The sequence below is a fragment of the Tinamus guttatus genome, unplaced genomic scaffold (genome assembly GCF_059628265.1).
Source record: "Tinamus guttatus ecotype Peru unplaced genomic scaffold, ASM5962826v1 Tinamus_guttatus_pri_ptg000246l, whole genome shotgun sequence".
NCBI lineage: Eukaryota > Metazoa > Chordata > Aves > Tinamiformes > Tinamidae > Tinamus > Tinamus guttatus.
The window spans coordinates 1742225-1764024 of record NW_028288780.1 but is presented as its reverse complement, the minus strand read 5'-3'; the positions used below and the strand labels follow the sequence as shown (position 1 = coordinate 1764024).

Below are 21800 nucleotides of genomic sequence, written 5' to 3'. Positions count from 1 at the left end.
AGTTATATTCCTATCATATCCATGTCTAGCCATACTATAAATGCAGATATAACTCATACTCCTTTTCCAAAATTAATAAAGAAATCGACAACAAAAAAAAGAAAAAAAAATAACAAAAACATACAAAATCCCTCATGCTAGTTACCGTAAGTCATCTGGCAGCAAAATATTATTCAAGTTGCACACATAGGCACACATACACATGCATACTCTCATGATTTTGGTTCTCCAGTTAAACTGTGTTTTTAAATTTCTCCTCTCATTTTCAAGTCTTTAAAATAAGCTTGAAAAGGAAAACCATTATTTTCTTGACCTATTTCGAGTAGCAAACTAAATATTTCAACTCCACTAAAACTACTAAATTACATACTTAAAATATTATATTTATAGAGTGGAGCTATAATTAAACATGGCACAAACCTGTGGTCAGCAAACCTAATCTGTGAGAATCAGAACGTAATGTTTGGCCAAAAACATTTTTTTTTTTCCTTTGCAAGACTACTTCCCATTATACTAGTCATAGCACCTACAGTAACGGATTCTGAAGCTGAAAATATCCTCAAGTACAAATTAAAAAAAGGGGGGGGCAAAACAAAATTATTGAAAGATATCTTTAAAAGGCATTCGAAGATATTCAGTTGCTATTTTGGGAACTTCTCAACTCTTGAAGTCTGAGGAAAGAGAAGTTTCCTAGGAACTTTAGGAACAGTGACATGAATCAGATTTCCATTAGCAAAATCGTTACGGTTTATGGAAAGTCTATTATTTATAAAATTATCAAATGCACAGACTACATTAATATGGCTCTAAAGAAGAGCTTGTGAGAAAAGTCTCACTACTGAAAAAGACTACTTATGTATCATGAGTTATTCATCACTAAATACCAAAAATTCACTATTTTTGTCACAGAGTCATACTATGAAGGTAAATGGTACATATGTGAACAATATCCTCATTCAAGATGGTCTCCAAGCAGATTTGTCTCTTCATATGGAAGCTGTACTCTATTTTGGCCTTTGTCTTACTCATCTACAAGAGCTGAGGTAAATGGCCACAGATGCATATGGTATTCAAGGCACCAATTCTAAGCCAAGGCCAGTGTTTATAAGTGAATTTAAAAGTTTTACTTCTGCGCAGTAATACATGAACATCCAAACCTAGCCCCAAAAGCTTGAGACACAAACATAAGGACAGCATTCGCTTCCATACATCTGAGAACTTCCACCACCCTCGTTAGAAAAACAGGGATTCCATATCCATCTTCACTGAAGATTTATCCTATCTGAACTTACAGTCCTGTTATTCTGGTAGATTACCTTGATATATTTTATATTTACCCTTATGGCTTTATTAAGACATATCTTCACCTCTAAATTTCTTGCTTTGAGAGTTTTTGTCTGCGTTTGATATATTGCTTGTTGTTTCTTCCACACACAAACGACCTCTCTACAACTTCATCCTGTAATTTATACAACTAACTGCATCTCTGTCATCCTTCACATTTAGCCTGTTTCATTTCCTGGAAATACAACATGAAGAGCTTCTCTAAATACTGTTTATTAAAGGCTTGAAATTCTGATAATGAAGCCTTCAGTAGTCTCCAAGTTCCAATTTCCTATCTTAAGACAAGCTTTAACCTTGTGTCAAATTCTATATTTGCAAGACAAGGTTTACTTTTATTTATGTATAAAAGAATATCTTCCTTTTGCTAATGTGCATTTTATATATTAACCTGTTCTATCTGTTGCTCTTACAGTGATGCCAAGCTACATAATTCAATAGTTCTAATGTTATTTTCTCAAACTAACATTGGTGTTTCTCTCACAGATCTACACACAGCTAAAGGGACTCAAAAAAAACAGCACAAAATAATGAAACCATGGCAATCATGATGAGAATCAGCATACAGCAAGCAACATTATAGCTACTCAAGGTTCAGGAAAGCCATAGCAAGCCTTACCTTAAAGTGAGCCGTTCCCTAAGTAGCAAGGCCTAACTAAATAGCTCTTAAGTTAAAACTGAAGTGCCCTTAAGGTTTTGTACCTAAATACAATACCCTGGAGCTATACTTCTGGAAGTAGATCTACATGAAAAAAAAGATACAAAGAGACATGCACGCACAAAGATAAAGCTCAGGACTTACTAAGGGTTTCTAATGTAAAAGAATCCATATTTGCAACCAGTGCAGAGCTTTTCCATTTAGAAACTACTGTTTGGAAAGTCTAACAGTGAAAAAGTGAATTCTTGCACACTGGAGACATGACCCTCACTGAATCTTATGCAGAAGACTCAGAAACAAACATAAGCTTAGAAGTAAACAAAATAAATGTATGTTTCCTTTTCTCCCATTCAGTTCCTCCTTATATCTTATTGTATATTAGCCTTTCAACTTATTGTTCCAGAGGGGCTACCACGCCTGCAGTGACGAATGCAGGAATGGTGACGACGCCCCTTGTCACCCACACTCTACACTTCCCAATTCTCAAACAAAATTCAAACCCACACCTCCCTGCTCTCCATTATGCAGCTTAATTGCCTCCCTAGCACCACAACCCTTCCCGTGACACACTCCAGAAAAAGCAACACGCAGTAGGTTTGCTGCAGTATTCCTGCACACCCAGGGCATTTGTTTTATCCTTAAGCAAATAACCTTGAGAGCTACATTTCAGGTCCACTGACAATTCATGTTTTCCATGCTAAAAATTCCTTAAACCAAGAACAACAATCATTAGGCCTATCCTTTCTTTCCATTTTTCTAGGCAGTTTACCTGAACATCACACAGCACCATAAAATTTTAAGCTAAACACTGAGCTACACATATGAGGAAATATATGCTGAAGAACTGGTCTTACTAAGCAGGAGACTTTTAAATATCTCTTTTGTTTGCTTTGCTACAATTACTAGCATTAAGAACATACCGAAACTTGAAGTCACACATCAAAATTTTGTTTAAATGATTCTTTAAACAGGCTGTAGAAATTAACCAGTTGATTTGTAATTTTGATCATAATATGCTAGCCTTCTACACAGCAGTATATGAGTCAAGAGAAGAAGTATCCAGTCACAAAGAAGCAACATTCAGACTTAATTATAAGTTTTCAAGTGCCAGTTTCAAAAGGCACCGGGAACATCATCTTTTCCTACATAATAATTCACTCAGGGGAGAATGCCCACGCAACCAATATACCTAAGCACATACTGAACTAACACTTTGCCATTACATGATATTGATCACAGATATAGTTTAAAATCAGTCATAACAGAGTAACTCCTCAATGTATGCACAACACTAGCATCCATCTTATAGAGAAAAAAAAAAAGTAAATTAACTATGTAATAATGGAGAATGTGGCTAGAATAAGAATGCTTCAAGTTAGCAAAATAACACGCATAAAGATGAAATACTTGAAGCTTGTAGGAAAATGGACCAATATTTCAGACTGAAGACTGAAGTCAAACTCTTAAATACACATCTAGGACACGTGCTGAGTACCCCACAGCTGCTGCTGACCTCACTTGCCAAAGTGACTACATGTAGATTTAGGTGTCTAATGCCCTACTTATGCCAGGAACACTGACCAACATTTTCTAAGACGAAAAAAATATCACAGCATTTCAGTCATACTTTGCTACCAATTAAAAAAAAGTAGCTAACCCTCCAGCACACTTGCATACCTTAGAAATGAAAAAGTTTTAATATACTTTAATTACATGTAAATATCAAGCATGTCAGCCTGAAAGATACTTACTCTGTATCAAATACATACAGTAAAGGCAAAAGAAAAAAGTATACTTTAAACTTTAAGTATTCTGCACATAAAAATAGTCTCTGACTTGGTAACGCACTCACTCATGGCAGGCATCACACTGAATAGACATTAACAGATATTCCAACTCTTAAAAAAAAAAAAAAAAAAAGTAAAAAAAAAGCCTAGAAGTACCTAGAAGTAAAAAAAAGGAAGATTTTTAAGTTAAATTAGTAATGTGCTAATTTCAACTACATGCTTTAGGGATAAAGCCCTTTTTTGCATCTGTCTACAGTCTCTTAGGTGACTGCCAACTTTAAATGAAGCCCTTTAAAGAGATTACTTTAATCCTCCAGCAAGTACTGCAAATTAAACTTGAAAAGACGACCATACAATTCTCTAGGAAATGTGCTTACTCATTTACCCTTAATTAGGGAAAGGCAAAATATTATCTCAAGAAAACTACACTGATAGCTTAAAACATTTCAGATAATTAAATCAGTTCTTTTAGAAGACCTTGCTTTTATTAACTCCATAACTGTAATTGTTTTATCATATTTTCAATGCTAGGTTACATTCCCTTGGTTCTATTTCGCTATCAGGTGAAAATTTCACCTGATTAATGTATTTCTATTATCAAAAATATTTACTCACATGAAATGAAGTAAAATGATATCAAAAACTTAACAGTACCGTGTTTGGCAGAAATTACTTCTCCTGAAAACCAGGAGATAATTCGATCAACCTGGTGCTTTATGTGATTCTTTCCACAGAATTAATGCTCTACAACATATTTGCAATTAATTCTGTTTCTCTGAAATACAACTTCTGTTCACAACTGTGAAGCTGCTTTTCCTGGAGAATCTTTTCCCAGACTTCTGAGAGCACAGGACTCAGTCCTCTTCCCTCAACCTTGGCTATACTGATGTTCTTGGCTTCCAAAGTTTCTCTCTCAAACATAGAGAAAAAACACTTTTGCAGAATGCTGCTGTATTTTATTTACTATTGGTCAGAAAGCACAAGGCCAAAGAATATTAGCAGTGCATGATAACAAATGCATGTGAAAGTAGGAGAGTACAAGAGAAACAAAGATTGGGACTTCTGAATATCTAACACTGAAAATATCTTCAGTCAATACAGGAAAAAAAAAGTATATGGCATTCCTTGTAGACTTTACAAACTATATTGTTGTTATTCATCAGAATGCTGTTTCCTGATGTTTTAAATGACTAGAGGTCATAAGCACTTGCTGGAGAAGAAAATAAGAAAGTGCAGCTGAGTTTGCCATAGAAGAAAGCTGCTTGCAGAATGAAAACCCCATTTTACATCCCTTATGGGCACATTCACAATCAATTTTGCCATTAATGCTATTTGCAATGAACAACAGGCACCTCAAGGAGAAGAAAAAAAAAAAAAAAAAAAAAGTCACCTGATCCGAAATTTATGCTTTGCAATACATTGCCCATTTGTGCTCTTTATACTAGTACAATATATTTTTAAACAGAAAATTTCCACTAAAATTTACATAAAATATTAAACAGATTTTTTTTACTGTAGGAGATTTAAGATTTTACTGAAAAACACCACAAGATTTTAAGAGAGAAGGAAAACCTTTCCTAAAGTTTCTCACATCAGTAAATTGGCACTGATTCTCAGACCGCACACAGCAGGACTAGGAAGCCTGAGGGCACTCAGCACCCAGAGGCTTCGCCAGCTGTACAGCAGGACAGCTTCTAGGACGAGGATGGAAGATGATGTTTCAAGTAGAACGAGGCAAGAGGAAGAGTATTTTACCACAAAACAATTCAATCTCAGAGCCTGCAGAATGAAATACTTCTTAAACGGTAATACAAAAAATATTAAAAGTGACTCACCAATGAAAAGTGAAATGCAATGACACTTACCACTCTTTTCTGCATTAATGCTGACAGCCTAACTGCTCTCAGAGACTGAGAATAGAGGTAACACACAAAGACACAATTACTTTCTGAATCTCCCAACTATCTAGAAGGAGTCATCAATTCTCTCCAAAACCTTTAGGATTCTGGCCACAGCAGAAACAAAACTAGGGCCTATTCTGGCTGTTTCTGTAAAAATCCTAGACAACATTTTATAGTAAGAGATAAAGTCAGCTCAAACACTGATGGACATAACATTTGCCATAATTTGCTTAGATACGTTCTACAAATCATTCATCCAAATGTGGCATTGTCACATCCTGTGACATGTGAGGCAGTAATGTCAACTCTGTGCCTGCAGATAGAAACAACCGGCACTTCCTGCTCTACTGACTCTTCAAAAATGAAAGAGCTAGAACATAGCAAGGATTTCACTCGAAGTCCAGATAACACATCACAGCTGATTAAACAGAAAAAAAAATCTAAATTAAGTGTGCTGGCACCAAGAACATGCCACAGACAAAGAAAACCTGTTTATGCTTTAATGACAGGTGAGGGCAGGCTTCAAAACACTACAAGAAGGCGATGGGATAACACACTGAGTAGTAACTCTGAAGCATAGAGTTGACAAACACGACTATGAAATACAAAGCTCCAATGTAAGAACACACCCCTTAAAAGGTATCATATTATGTGCATTGTTTCATCTGTTATGCAACATAATAGGCTTCTGTGGAGAGAATTCATTAGATTCCACCTTAATAAGTGAGTCACGTAGACAAAGCCTTCTTGAAGAGTGTAGCTTATAGCACTCTAAAACATTTAGTATCCTAAAAAATCTTTGATGAACATATTACAAAGTCTTTAATTTCCTCAATTCTTTGCTGACCTTATCAATCAGTTTAAATTGTTACTGATTTTGCACCAATATTATACCAGACTAGGCAGAGACATACGCTATAGGTCTGCTTTACAGACCTAATGCTCCCAAAGACAAGGCCAGAGAAGAAAAAGACAAAATTATTATACTATGTGTCCCACCACCAGGTCCTGCAACCACATAATCTATCTGTATCTAGATTACTCTTGTACACTTTCAGCAAGATTTCTATCTTGAGAAGTATATAGATGTTTGAAACCCTCTGACCTTAGTCATCTTGTACAGATAATCTCATAAAAAAAAGTTTTAAAGCTGACTTCACTGTTAATATCATACAGGCAAATTAAAATTTCTGCAATTAAGATAGACCAAACAATCCCAAATAACCACCATAGCCTAGAGACAAAGCTCTCTAGGAGCGTAACAGTGGATCTCGGCCTCTCCTCCCAGAAATTTGGTGATTATGTCAACATCAAAGCAACTGATGCCAGAAACAGGCCCACTGCTTTCGCTGATGGTGTTCTGCTTTCTGCAACAGCATTTCATGTTGGTCATTTCAATTTTTCTGAATTTACTCTTATGAGACAGATTAATCTGTCTCTGAATTCAGACATAAAAGGGACTCAATTCTTCAAACAGCAATTAGCATTTAACTGCTTTTGGCTAGTCCATATTCATAAGATATACCATGAACACATTCACCAGTAGGTATTACTTCAAAACTGAAGTTTTAACTCCCAAAACACAAACAAGAATACAAAGAAGCTCATAAAAAGCAGCCATTTTCCCTTAAAACTATTGACTGTTAGCAAATGATTCAAACGCACCTACTCTCATTTGCAGTACAGTAGCTAGCTCTAATATTAGAGACTACTTCAGGCATTGCTTAAAAAGTCAGCTTCCAAGTACTCCTATTTAATAAAGTTATGTGCAAAAAAAGATTTTCTTGCTGATAAAAATAAGCAAGCTGGAAACCAGGTGAAACTACGGATACAGCTGACTGCACACAGAAACAGCCCTCTCTGAACTCGCCTCTTGTTCACTTCTTGCTCTACCTAGTTTGTTCTAATTCATCTCCTCCAAATAAGAATATTGATCCGTCTTGAGCAAAAACCTTGTTTGTACAAACAGACATTACTCAATATATTGTTGTACTGATAATATGACTAATAACAAAAGCAATAAAATTAATAGGGGCCTCCGTTGAACAATTTTATCTATGTGAGTATTTTAAAGACAGCAATTTAGATTAAAGTCTGCAATAAGGCAATGAATAGATCACAACATTTTTTGCTCCATTTATACATACTCTTTCTTTCTACCGATGCTTGAGTCAAGCACCCCAGTTATATGTGTAAGTTTATGTATAAGTGAATGGCAAGCACAGATAACTGAAGAAGGCAGCACGTAATTCATAGCACTGACTGGTACTGACATATTTTCAGTAAGCCCTAACAGGTTCACAGGTGACAACTGAGCAAGACTAGAAAAGGCGAAGCAATAGACAGACAAAAGAAAATAGCTCTAGGAAGTTTTTTCTACATGTTGCCAATGCTATTTCAAGCAAGCCTAGCTCTGTTAAGAGATCGTGACCTTGAGACAAGAACATCTCAAAACATTGCTGCAGATTAAGAAAGAAAAAAAAAAACATTTAAAGTCAGCCACTGCAGGATTAAAGAAGCCTAGAAGATAGACCGAGAAAGACAATGTATAAAACTTCTCTCACAAAGGAAAGCAGGTGAGTCTCCTAGGCGAGCCTGAAACACTACATGAATCAGAATATTTCTCTATATTTAGATTGCAATGATCCAACTGTCTGAATTATTTCCCTAGATCAGCCATCCCACTCCAGCAGTCAGTCTTATTTTAAAGGGAGTTTACAAGAAGTCAGTCTACCATCGTAGCTTGAAGATACACAGGGAAGAGGAAGAACAGAGTAAGCATATGTTACTTCCCCAACTACTTTCATGTGATTTCTTCAATCTGATGTCATTTATTTAGTAGCCCTCAAAAGGTTTCTGTCTTGTCAAGTCTCTCCTTGAGCCGACAGACTTCTTGCATCCAAGATAGCCGCAGGCTTTAAACTCTTTTTTTTCCTGAATCTTGTCAACTTCTTAACATAAAGAATTAAATATATTAATTCAGAATATCTGTGATGGGTAATATGAACACCTGCAATTACCATCCCCACATGTAGACACGAGTGAGTTTATAGAATGGCATAATGGTGTTTCACCCTTTACTTTCCACTCTAACCACCACTAAACACTGGGTTTATACATTCGAGACTACAATAATCCAAAAAATCGGATCCCAGAGTGGCAATACTCAACTCTCAGCCTGTTTTATATGCAAAGCTAGAGTTATTTTTATCTCCCATGTGTGTATCACAACATATATTTACAGTGTGTTTCACATGCCACGTCATGCCCAGTCACCATCCACACAAGGCTTTTCTGTAACTTTGTACAGAGTGCCCCTATCTGAACACTATGAAGATCTCTATCACCAGAAAACTTTGCCAGCTCACTGTTTGCCCTGGCTGCAAGGCCATTTGTGAACATGTTAATTTTGTTAATACCTGTTAACCCCCTGACCTGCAAGAACTGGCCACGGATTCCTACTCTCCTTGGCACCAACTTTGATTTGTACCTGTGTGTTTCAAGAAGATATGAATTACTTATTTTCTATGAAGTCAAGCTTGACTTCTCATCAACATTCCTTCTCAACAAAAATATCGTAGCGTATACTAATATTTTTGAACTTTCAGTTGAAACTTGCTTATTTTTGAGCCACAGTTTCAGAGTGTCGCTTCCTCGCCATTCAATTTCACTTTAATAATTTTGGACATCAGCAGCTCCAATCCTAGATATTTCTGCTGTTAGTTCAAAATCTCAAAACAAAGCCCCATGAAAAAATATTCTTGTCCCACACAAGTTTGCCACAGTGTAACAAGTATGGAAAGTTTTAACCGCAGACTGAGAGCTTTCTATACACATATTTAAGTGCTTTATTTTTCTTGCGCATTTTATGATCAGATTTCAAGTCTAATCTTTTTCTTATTAGCTTCTAAAATCCACACATATTCAGCAATGATGGCTTCAAGAAAAAACAAAGCAACATAAAACAGAACACTTGATGAAATTAAGATATTTACATACTGGTAACAGTTTCTCCACACTATCAGTTTTTCTTATATTAGCTTACTGAATTACATAGAGATGGTCTGCACTCACATTTTTGCAGGAAGCCCAATACCTTTGTTTTGTTGATTAAATAGCTCAAGCTTCTTTACTGTAAGGCCTTATTTTCACACGCTACCATTTCAGAGAGCTCTCCTGGCCAACAGACTGAGTTACACTAAGACGGATCAGCTTTTTGCATACACTGTTTACTAACAGACAAGGCCATACAGGATGAAAATTCTGCTCCTTTCTTCAAAGTCTCCCACTACAAACAGCAGTAGCTTTGGCCTTGAGAAGTTTCCACCTTTTTGCTGTGCAATTTGCCTTAGTGAGATGAAGGTGCAGTTAAAAACTCACAGTATCCCTCAAATTATCAAAATCATTGAGCAGCTAAACTATAAAATGATATGACCATTTTTATATAATCAAAGTAATCTGTTTAAGTAAAACACATCTCTAATAAAATTCACAAAAAGAAACTGAGATGAAGTATCACGCATGCTAACATTCCAGTGAGAAACTTGTCTGTCTTAGGCTTCTGAATTCCAGCTCAAATGACATATGATTTGAGCCAAGAGAATCTGGAATATTCAGTTCTCCCATGACACTTAGCTTAGTCTGTGCTATGTGTGTCACAAGCCATCTGGGCTAATTAGGCTAAATGCATAGTAGTCCCTTTGCTTTAGGGAATAAATTCCTGAATCATTTGCAATTTAAGGGTTATTCCAAATCTGTAACTTGCTTGACCACAACAAGTAAAGCCTTATCAGTTATTTTCCTCTGGCTAAGAAGCAAAGGCCTTTCTTGCAGTGTGAACCTTGCCAACAATAACCATGCTTCTGTTCCAGGCAAAGCCATTAAAATGTACTCTGCAGAAGTGCCCATGAAAATCCCAACAGCTATTGCAGGGGAAAAGCCATCTCGCTGAGAACCTGTGACATCTGTTCTCCCTAGCGACATGAGTAAGCATCCCCAGAGGAGACTGTCTCACTCCACATACTCCGGCAGTCCAGCCACTGAACTGCTCCCGTTGGATCTTTCCTCTAGCACAGAGAGAGGAGAGCCCACAAGTGACATCCTATACTCTGCAAATCAGCTATTTTTGATCAAGGGAGAAATAATATTCTCAAAATGTCTTCAAAAATGACTAACTGATGGAAGTTTAATGTGAACTGGAATATGTTTCCCAAAGGTACGAAGAAAGACCTAGACTGACTAGCTAAGCTTCATCTTCCAAATAATTATTTTAATGCTATTGGGATTTTCTTGTAACATAAGTGTGTTCAGGTATCCAGAGATTTACATAAGCTTTTTTATTGCTTCAACAGAAGCACAATACAGGACTTGAAACCTAATTATCAAAACCACCATTAGTATTTTGATCTTCTTAGTATCCCTGTTGGCAAAGAGTTTAACCCTGCCTGAAAGCTTCTAATTAAGAAGATGGCGCTGCTGTTTATGCTTTTGAATAGGGGCAAAGAGAACAACTCAACCACTGCTGCAACCTTTTATTCCCTCTTGCCAATTCTCCAGTTCTCCCAGATAGAAACATTCTAACAGTTTTATACACCCAATGCTCACTTGAAGACTAAGGGCCTGATGGTTTTTTTTTCAGTTGGTTGTCTTTTTTTAACCTAGGGAGCCTGAGCCAACTTTTCTTTGTAAATGGTTCATTCTAAACAGCGAATCCATCTTAAAGGATGATCGGGTCCAAGAGTAATTGGTTTTACTCCAGAAAGCATTCACATGAACAGTTCCATTAAACAGGATTACTCATTAGGATAATACTGCATGGTAGTTGGGATTCTTACTATTTGTATTTTGATATAAGAATATATATTGTTAATTCCTTAGACTCAAGAAAGTGTTACAAGAAGAGAAATATCAAAAAAAAAAAATCTTCTCAACCTAAAATACTTCCACTACTTAAGAAAACTTCATGATTGGAAAACTACAGTCAGCAGTTTTGCGACCCAAATATTGATATCTCTACAATGGAAAGTATTAAATGAAAGCTAAACCCAAAGTCTGGCTTTAAAAGCATTTAGGTCTACACGAGACTGTCTATTCACACAGGTTTTCTAATTAATGTTCTGGTTTTTTGTAAGGCACTCACCTCTTCAGCTTTCAGATATGGAAACAAAATGGGCTCAAAAGCATTTACAGTTATGTGATCGCTTTTATACTTCAGGAAGTATCTGTCAAACTACATTCAGCATCACCACCACATCTCTGCCTCAAGGAGCACAGACAGCAGGATCAAACCTTCTGAGAGTAGGAAGCACCAGTCCTACATGTTCAAATAGGATATTAAGGAGCAGATAAACACAATAAAGATGAAGCAGATTTCCAGCCTTTACCTTAACTCGTTGTCTGGCCTGGACACTAATGCTCTGCTAAAGCACAAAGTTCCCATTCACTTTTTCTTCTTCCACTGGAGACACACAGCTCGATCTGCTCCGATGCAGAGTTACAGGCTGCAGCTGCCTACGTTTCATTGTGTATCAAAGTACATTCGACAGCACATGATGTTACCGCGGGTTCTGCGAGATAAAAGCAAAGTCTCAGCGTCATTACAGAGAAAGCGGCGCAACACGCGTAACGTTTTTCTCCTGATACGAGCAACACCCGAGCAGAGGCAGCTGGAAGGGCCGCTCCACCGACCGCCTCTCCCCACACCGCCACCAACGGCTCCCGGGCTCCGCGCCTTCCCCGCGGCGGGGCGCGGCCCTCGGCTCTGCAGCACCCTGCGCCGCGCACACGCGGGCGATGGGGCGATGCGCCAGGGCGGCCCCGCGCCGCGCCCGCCCTTCCCGCCGCGCGCACCTGGCGCAGGGGGAGGCCCGAGCCGGGGGTGCCGCAGCGCCCGCCGCCTCGCCACGCCACGCGCGCAGGGGGCGCCGCCGCCCGCACACAGCGAGGGAAGGCGGGCGCAGGGGGAGGTGGGCGGCTGCCGCCGCCGCCGCACTCACCGCCGCCCGGGCGGCCGGGCCGGGCCGGGCCGGGCCGGAGCAGCCCCGCTGTGCGCCGCAGGTCCCGGCGGCGCCGCCGCTCCGCGCCGCCCGCCAGACCCGCCCCCCGCGCAGGGCGGCCGCGCCGCGGCCCGCATCAGCAGCGCACGCGCATGCGCGGCACGCGACCCGCCGCGCCCCTCGCCTCACCCTGACGTCACAGGCGTGAGGGGCGGCCGTTGAGCGCGCGCGAGCGGCCGTTGGCAGCCCCGCCCCGCCCTGCCGCGTTAGCGCGGGCGCCGCGTCCTGTCTCCGGGGAAAGGGCACGGGGCTGGCAGGAGGGCTCGTGGGGAGCCCAACAGCCCTGTCACGGGCAGGCACCGCCTGCCGCAGGCTCGTGCGCGGGAGCTGCTGCCCGCAGAGGCCGGCCGAGCTGCGCCTTCATACCGTTCTCCACACGTGAGGCAAAGGTGGCAATAAACATGCCCCGTGCTCCTTTTAAATAAGGAATGACAACTGAAGCTTTTCATGCCCTTTTTGGTCTGAAATTGAATATTTCCGTCACATTTTAGTCTTAGAACAACTCTGAAGCATAGTTATTCCCCTCTGGTTCAGGAAGAAAGAAAAAAAAAATGGGGAGAGATTAAATCTCTTGGGCAAAGCTGCAGAGATAGCAAAGCCAGGAAATGAACTCGGATTTCCTGAGTCAGGCACTGCTGTCTTAACCACAGAGTCATCCTTTCTTTGAGTCATCCTCAGCTTGTGAGCACTAACATAAACATCAGCTCCATTAGCACAGATGTGGTTTTCCCTGCTCTGTTCAGCTGAATGGCTTCTCTGCAACCACTGAAATTCCCTGCAGTTTTTCCCTTCTCCATCTCCTTCCTGAAACCAAAAGAAGCCATACTGCAGACCCACTGCGAGATCCTTACACCTCCCCAGTATAGTCCCTGGTAGAGCCACCCTTTCTAACTCCAGCTCCTGCTTGTGTCATCTGAAAATGATGAGAGAGACCAACCTCTAAAAGAAAATAATACAACAACAACAAATCTTGAGAGATTTTAGGCAATCTGAGGGCCTGCCTCTATCAGTTTATACATTTAACAAATTGCCACAATGCTTATAAAGCCTCATGACTAAGATTCACACTCTGAGCAAAATCTATACCTTTTCTTAGAATAATAGCTTCAAAAAGCGAGCCTTACACACCCTAATTCTAGTTTCTGATTTTGTGACCACAAAAACACTTAGCAATCCTACCAAATAACTACAGGCCAAAATCTAGCTAAGATTCACTGTAGCGTCTCATCTTACATGTTTAGCATCTGATACACCCCCAGCTTGAGGACTTTATATTCAATTGATTTTATATTAAATTGCTTTAAATGGGCCTATAGGCTTGTTTATTCACTGACCTAGAACTGTGGCGCCTGCAAAAACAGAAGATGCAGCAATGATAACAGCAAACGCCCCAAGCAGAGTGTAAGAGCGGGGCGAGCAGACAGTGGTATTTACACAAATATTATTCCAACCACCCTAGTTGGCAGACCAGGGAGTGCATTTTTCCCTCAGATTTCTTCAGGTATAAGTGACTTCAATGCAGGCAGCAGTTGAGAGACCTACCTTCCCTAGTAATAGTTGAGCAGGCATTTTCTGAGTATCCTGCTGTAACCTTGCTAGCTTCTACACTTTCATCTGACTTGCTGATAGATAATGAAATGAGATAGGAGTCAACCACGAGCTCTTCAACGTTTACTTCACCAATTATTGTAAATAATAATATTTCTAGTCAGCTGGTGCATCACGGGCTGGCTTGAAGGGGAGCTCCTGCTCCTTTAAATGTAGACTGGTTTCCACTTCATACACTGCTACAGAAGTGCACATATTTCCCTAACTCCAGTGGAAAATGAAAGAAGGTTGTTCAAATTTGTCCATGTAATTGTGTTCCCTTCTCTTTCCAAAACCTGAACCTGATGTTTCCCAACCCTGCAGTACAATTAAGCTGAGTGTGTTTCAGGCAAAGCCATCCTCAAAGCCAGGACACCTTCATTCCTTCCTTGTAGCATTGCAGAAGAATCATTCTTGTCATAATGCTCACACCAAACAGACTCGTTAGGTAGCTAATATACCAGCACCAGCACTCCTTAATATGCTCCTCATAATTATTTCCTTTTTACCCTGTTTACCCTCGTCTTGTTACTGTATCCAGGGATCTTCTGCTCTCCCTGATTCTAATAAATCTGTTGCTTGAACCATATTTATCTCTGCATTGTTTCCAGTGCAAAAGGGCTAGGCAGCTGCGTGCCCCAGTTTTCTTCCACATATAAATCATAACTTAGTAATGGCTGGAATTTTATTTTTACAAAAAGTGAAACACTCTTGTATGGACACTCACGATCTTAAGAAATATTTTTGAAAAGGAAAACAGGCTAGAATTATAGAGCATATTTTCCCTTTGTTAGAGATGAATTTTTCATGAAATCTATGATAGAACATATATATCAGGACAGTTAGGGGGTTAAAATCATTTCAAAGCATCCTGATTCCGTAAAATTTATTCATTGAAAGGCATCAAAGGAACAACTGGCAATTTCAGTCATTGCTGCCTTCCATACTATGCAGCCAGTGGATAAGTGCTAACCACATTTCCTTGAAAAGGAAAATATGTTTTCAGTAGTTTAAATTCTGTTTGTCCTACCTAATAAGGCCATTTGCATTGTTTTCCTTATAGACATGAAATATCTGTGCTATCTGGAGGTTTTCCTCTACAGACAAATTCCTTATCTTCATTTGCATCTCTACAGATAGTTCTTTTAGTAGTGAATAAATCTTTTACAGTTTCTAAGTTGTGACGTGACACCTGGGATCTGCTGTCTCTGGAATTGCCAATTTCCTTTTCAACCTCTTATACTTTCATAAGCTATACAAATAACTTCACTTTTCTAATACAAAATACTACTACTAAAAATTTTGCACTAAAACACCTAATACAAGTTAATGACTGATACCAAAGCTGCTGCTTCTGATACCAGCTACAAGAAGAACAATGGGCTAATGCCCCATACAAAAATAATGACATGATTGTGGTAAAGAGTGTGCCGATTTATCATCTCCAAGCACAGTACCTGCAGGCAGGCAAACTTTGTACCACTATCCAATAAATAGCTGCATAAAAATAACTGATAGGGAATTCTGCTTGGTCTTGACAAGGGTTTATGACAACTGTACCTTCCTTTCTATGCATGCAGAAAGAGGCAGAGATGAGCTCAAACTTGGGCTGCTGAAATATATGAAAACCTTTTGTTTTTAAGACTAAGAGTTACTCGAAAAGGAATCCAGTTTCATAGAAATGAAGCACTTGAGCATTTACAATACTTTTAGACATTACGATATTTACCACATGCCTAGGATAATATTTAACTGAAGAACTGTTCGTTACCAGTTGCACCCCTAGTCTGCTTTCTAAACAGCTGGCTCAGGCTTCCACTTTGGATGTTATATGTCAATGTCCATTTATTTATGTTTTTAGTGAGTAAATGATGAACTGACCTTCTCCTTTCACTTCATCTTTTTTTCTGTCTTGTAGGTCAAACTCTTCTCATAGGCTTCTGACCTGAAAGACAGCATTTAAATACCATCTCAGGGTTTCTGCTTTTAAAACACCGAAATGTGTAATTCTGTGGCCAGTAGTGCTGATGGTCCGAGCCAAGCTGTGAGAAACAACACAGTTACACAAGCCTCACCTTATGTGATTTACCTAATGTCTAGCGTTTGTACTGCAATACTGCATTTGTATTCATATGACTGAATCCCCCGGGGAATACAAATGCCTAACATTCCCATACAGTGAGTGGGATTTTTAAGGATTCTGAAACATACACAAAAGTGTTACTTCAGCTTGACTTATAGGTATGGAAATTATTTCTGTTTGTGTAATTAAAATGAATGCTAAAGCAGGCTGGATAAACATTTTAGCCACGTCTTTATAAATGAAAGCTTGACTGTATCTCAGAATTCAAGAACTGTAACACTGTCATGGAAATTAGTCTAGTGTGTTTGGATTTTCTTTTTTAATTACTCTGTGAAGACATCAATTACACAACAGTAAAAAAAATTAACTTACACTTATATATGTAATAACTACCTCCAAAGTTAGGCATATGAGATAAGTTGATTGGAATTCAATGAAATCTCACAGAATTCAGAAAAAAAATCAAATATATTTGGCATTATAAACCTTATCTTTATGTAATAAACATTGGTACAAAGTGACTTGTATTGAGTGAATGCTTAATCCTAAAGAGATTGATATGAACAATATGTATTTTGGGAATTTAATGGCATTTTAAACAGTACAAAGCCGAAAAAGGCTTAATAAAGATGAAATGCACCTTTATTTTTTGTTTGTGTAGCTACCATGTCCTCTGTTTTACATTACCATTACAGGTTTGAATCCTGTGCTTTGCAGAAGTAAAACTGTATTTACAGTGGGCACCCAGCGCCGTGGCTAACCCAGCAGCAGAGCTGTGCGCGTTGGGAAGGAGCGAGCGCAGAGCCAAGAGCCCCGCAGCAAGCGCAGCCCCCTTACCGTGGCTTTCCTTCAGCATCCGCGTTAACATCCGCCCATGGGCAGAGACTGTCACCATCGCTCAGCAGCTGGACAGCAGGAACTAAACACGATGCTTCTGAGTCTTGTTCAAATAACAGTTTAGCAACGATGAAAGGCACCTGAGTGGTGCGCTGGCCAAAGATTTCTGCGTACTGCTGGCACACGAGTAAGTGGGGAGGGCAGTTGTTCATTTACAGCTTCACTAATGAGTCTCTTTACTCAAGCTGAAAAGACAGCTGAGAAGAGAAACACCCCACTTGGATCCTGGGCAAAGCAGCACTTGCCCCCTCTGCTAGGGTTGCCAGTAATAACTTCTCCACTCCTGGCAGTGTTTAGTGTGATGTGCCATCCAAATGCTTCAGAGTCCAGCACCGACTCATCGTGTTTCTTCTAACATTTGTTATTTTCTTTGAAATATTTCATATTCCTACATATATAATTTTTACATTCCTTTAAGTATTTTCTTGAAGTACTGTTCCCCAGTGACGGGTGTCCCATAGGACGGCGGCAGCAGCACACAGCAGCACGGCAGAAGAGCTCCGGCTCCCTCCTGACCCGCCTGCCCTGCGGCCCCTCTCCGCGCTGGCTCGCGGGACCGGCTGCCCCAGGTGCAGAGCCTGGCGCAGGGAAGGCTCCCTGCCACCTACCTCGTCACAGAGGTAGATCTTCCTCCTAGGAGGAATTTAGTGATACGAAAATGGTACTGCTTTCACGAACACCACTACTTCAACCATATCCTTTTTTATTTTTTACTTAAAGAAAAATAGAGACAGCTCCATTAGCAAATAGCACTTTCAAAATAGCTCAGCACTTTTAAAATACATTTTTATTCCGTATATATATTTGACCCTAATCTTTCTTGCCTGCACATGTGAAAACATCAGACAAAAAATGAAAGCTGAAATACCATTTTGTATGATTAGATTATATTTTCAGTACTAGATGACAATGAAAAACAACAGCTCAAAGATGCAGATTAAAAAATGCAATTGCTTTTCCTGTTCTTGTGCACACAGCAGCAACACGTGCATTGGGAAAAGAGCTGGCCTAACCCAAAATGGTGCATGTAACCAGTCTGACCAGAGTATTTCAACAATTAACTGAAAGTCTCTCAGCTCTGCAGCAACAAATACAGCAAGACTATGTTCAAAAGCAAACTGTAGAGAAAAAAATAAAACATGAAGTATTTCATCAGAAAATATTTTGTCTTGTTATGATGTTTACTCATAATATAACTTGCATTGCAACTTTTCTCTCCTCTCATAGGTAATATAAACACACTGTCCCCCTCATTATCCTGAGTCATCCTGACAGGTTCCTGAAATTCAGCTGCCAAAGATTCACTCCCTGATCTACCTAGTAAGGAGCTTAACCACGTTCTGTTGAACTTCTAAAACAGAAGATGTTGAAGGTGTTTATGTGAGTCAATGTTAACTAACTGTAAATAGCAGCATGCTTGAGAGAGATGGAACTATTTTAGAAATGCATGCAATAAATAATGTTTCAGATGGTTGTCACAAGACTCAAGGACAAGTTCGGAAAAGGATAACCAAAAGGCTAAAAATATGTCTATCCACATTGGAAAAAAAAAATCGATTGCAAAAAAGCTTGCAGACCAAAAGGTACATGCAAAATGATAAGTTGCTGCTCTTCAGTCCCGCTATAAAGAGCTATGAAAAATATTTTGCATTCTAGATGCTTTGAAATCAAGAAACTCCTGGTGCTCTGCAAACATGAATGTATCCTTCAAATATGTTTTAATAGAGGTAGGACTATTTCTAATTCATTTTAAATAAACCGAGGAACAGAGAGCGGCAGGGTACGAGTAGCCAGCTAGTGACTGAGACAGGCTGGATCCCCAGTTCCTCACTAGCAAACTAGTTTATCTGTGCAACACTAGCCCTGCAACACTATTTGTGTGAAAATAAATAACATGGATACAGCATGAAACTGTATCCCCTATCTAAATGGTGCAGAAGAAGAAAATTCAGTGCTGCCCACATGAGAAAGATGTAACAATATTAAGAGTGAGCAATTAAATGTTTGTGGATTTTTCACCTAAAGTTGGCAGTTAAAATAAATGTGGCTGAGGTATGTGTAATTCTGAGACAGAAAAAGAGGACAACACAAAACACAAACAATCAAAAGATAAACTGCACTCCCCGTAAAGAAGTAAGTGCAGAAATAACTCAAAGGACGTGAGGGACATGCTTTAAGCAGTATTAGATAAGCCATTAGGAAATGGTAACACTAGGAACAATGCAAATGAACAGTTTTATGGAAAGCCTGGCTTTTCTCCATCCTTTAATACTACTTCAAACTTTGCAAGCATTTTTGAAATCATTTTATTTTTATGCTACATATTTACACTCCCCTACAATCCTTCTCTTTAAGCCCAGTACAACACGCTGGGTCACATGAACGCTGTAAAGAAAGTGAGGACAAAACTTTTAGACACGTCTCAATCACTAATTCCCATAAAACTGCTGGGTTTGGATGGGTAGGAACGTGCCCAGGAGGCGCTTGGGAAGCGGGAGCGCTCTCCCGGATAGGTCACTGGTTAAAGCAAGAGCAGCGCTGCCCTGGAGGGCCCCCGGGATAGCAGCACTCAGTGTTCACAGGAGTTAATTCCAACTAAGACTCTAGGTTGTGTTGCTGTGTAAGTGACATAGAATGTTACACACTACTGCAGGGATGGTGGTTTAAACATCCTTCATCCTGTCAGAGATGATAGTGCTCATTTAAAGTGAAGTCTTTCAATACGAGCAAAATAGTAGCTGGTGCTGCTGATGTATCTAACTCAGGAGTAGACTCTAGCAAAGGGAAACGAACCTCAATTTTTCCTGGATTTGTGCTTCTCTCACAGACCATGCTTATGAAGTGGAAGTCTTTTGATTTAATGAAAGGAATAGAAACAGCTGCAGATAAGGCTATTAAGGCTATTTGTTTAGATGCAGATGAGCTGGAGTGGTCCAAAGATGGGAGAAAACAGAGAGGAATATGAGATTGCAGAAATACACAAGGAGACAGAAAAAGGTTTTCTAAACCTGGAGAAAAGGGCAAGACAGTATGTGTCAAGAAATATGAAGGAGGGGAGTAAAAGAAGCAGGCTTGCCATTTGTCCCCAAAGGGTTCCCGTGAAGCCCACGCTCACTTCGTGCTGCCTTTACTGCCCGTTTCTTACACGAGGGCACTCTCTGACTAGATAGATACATAAGAGGAGATACAAAACTAGGGAAAGTAGGAAAAGAACAAGAAATTAAAAAAAAGGGAAAGACAATTACTAGCTGTAAAATCCTACACCTGGGGCCAATTATAAACACTTAGCTAGCTATATAATTTGCCTATTCAATGAATGAATTAAAATGTATGCACCAGATAGAAATATAGTGATTTTTAGATCTGTTTTCTAAATGGGTTTTATGGGTACATGTAAATCTCTGTTAGTTGCTCAGTAAATGGCTGCTACTGCAATCTGCTGTGTCATCTCCTGAGTCATGGAAGTCTACTGACATTTCGTAAGAAGAAATGCTTACCAGCAACCAAAAAAACATTAGTCCCCAAGCAGAGCAGCTTTAAAAAATCCACTTAAGAATCTGCAGTCACGTGTCCCTGGAGTTCTGCCCTGCTCCTCCACAGGCACACTGTAGATTCAGTATCTGCTTTGGGGAAAAATAAAAAATAAATATATCAGTGGGTCCTTTCAGATCTTTCCATGATTAATAATTCAGTGGGAGAATCATTTGGGCCCCTTAAAAATTTAGAATGCTGTGATGATAAAGGTACCAAATAAAGAAAACAAAACCTGAAAACTAAAATCCTCTACGTATACATGATTTAGAAATAGCTCTAAGGAACACACTGTGCTGACAACACATCTCCCTCTAAGCTACAAGAATCCTCTTCAGGTGAAAACACCATTCAAGATCCCCGTCTAATCAGCCCATGGCCTTTTTGCCAAGGCTACGCACATTCTACCTTGTAGAATAAAAAGCACATTGTGCCCAGCAGAAATATTGATCCCCTCCGAGGACAGCAGTTCTGGTGTAGGTATCTGACCACTGGGGACTTGGTTAGGACTATCAAACTCATCCTGTTGCACTTTTAAAAGCCACCAGATCATCTTTGCACAGGCATTCATCGATAATAAAAGCACATTAGGAATACATTTCAGATGGTCCAGGGTAGCTTTTATTGCTTTTCATCCAATCTTCCACTGATTTAGTTCAAAACACCCTTGATGGTAATTATCTAGCCGTAACTTCTTCGCCCTGGAACACTGTTCATCAGAGCAGCTTTTTAGACATAATGCCATATCCACCCAAATGTTGTCTTTTCACTGTTAACATATTACAGCGTTTCAAATTATTTGGAACTTGTGGAACTCAATTTTCATTTAAGCTTTAAGCAGCATCACTATGCCTGTGGCATGTGTCCTGTGCTTGTTTAGGAGGCTCTGCTACTGCTGGCTGCTTCTTTGGTGCTTGTGTCTATAGATGAGACAACTACGCTTCAAAACAGCGTTTAGCA

At 39.5% G+C, this 21800-nt stretch overlaps 1 protein-coding gene across 1 annotated transcript in view; it reads right to left on the bottom strand.

Moving 5' to 3' along the window:
- Positions 1–12759, bottom strand: part of CCSER2 (coiled-coil serine rich protein 2) — a 48744-nt gene extending 35985 nt beyond the window's left edge. The window contains exons 1-2 of the mRNA XM_088526356.1: positions 12683–12759; positions 12071–12253 (exon numbers count right to left, since the gene is read on the bottom strand). The gene's annotated coding sequence lies outside the window, so the exon portion shown is untranslated. The remainder of the gene's footprint in view (positions 1–12070; positions 12254–12682) is intronic.
- Positions 12760–21800: the final 9041 nt, after the last annotated feature.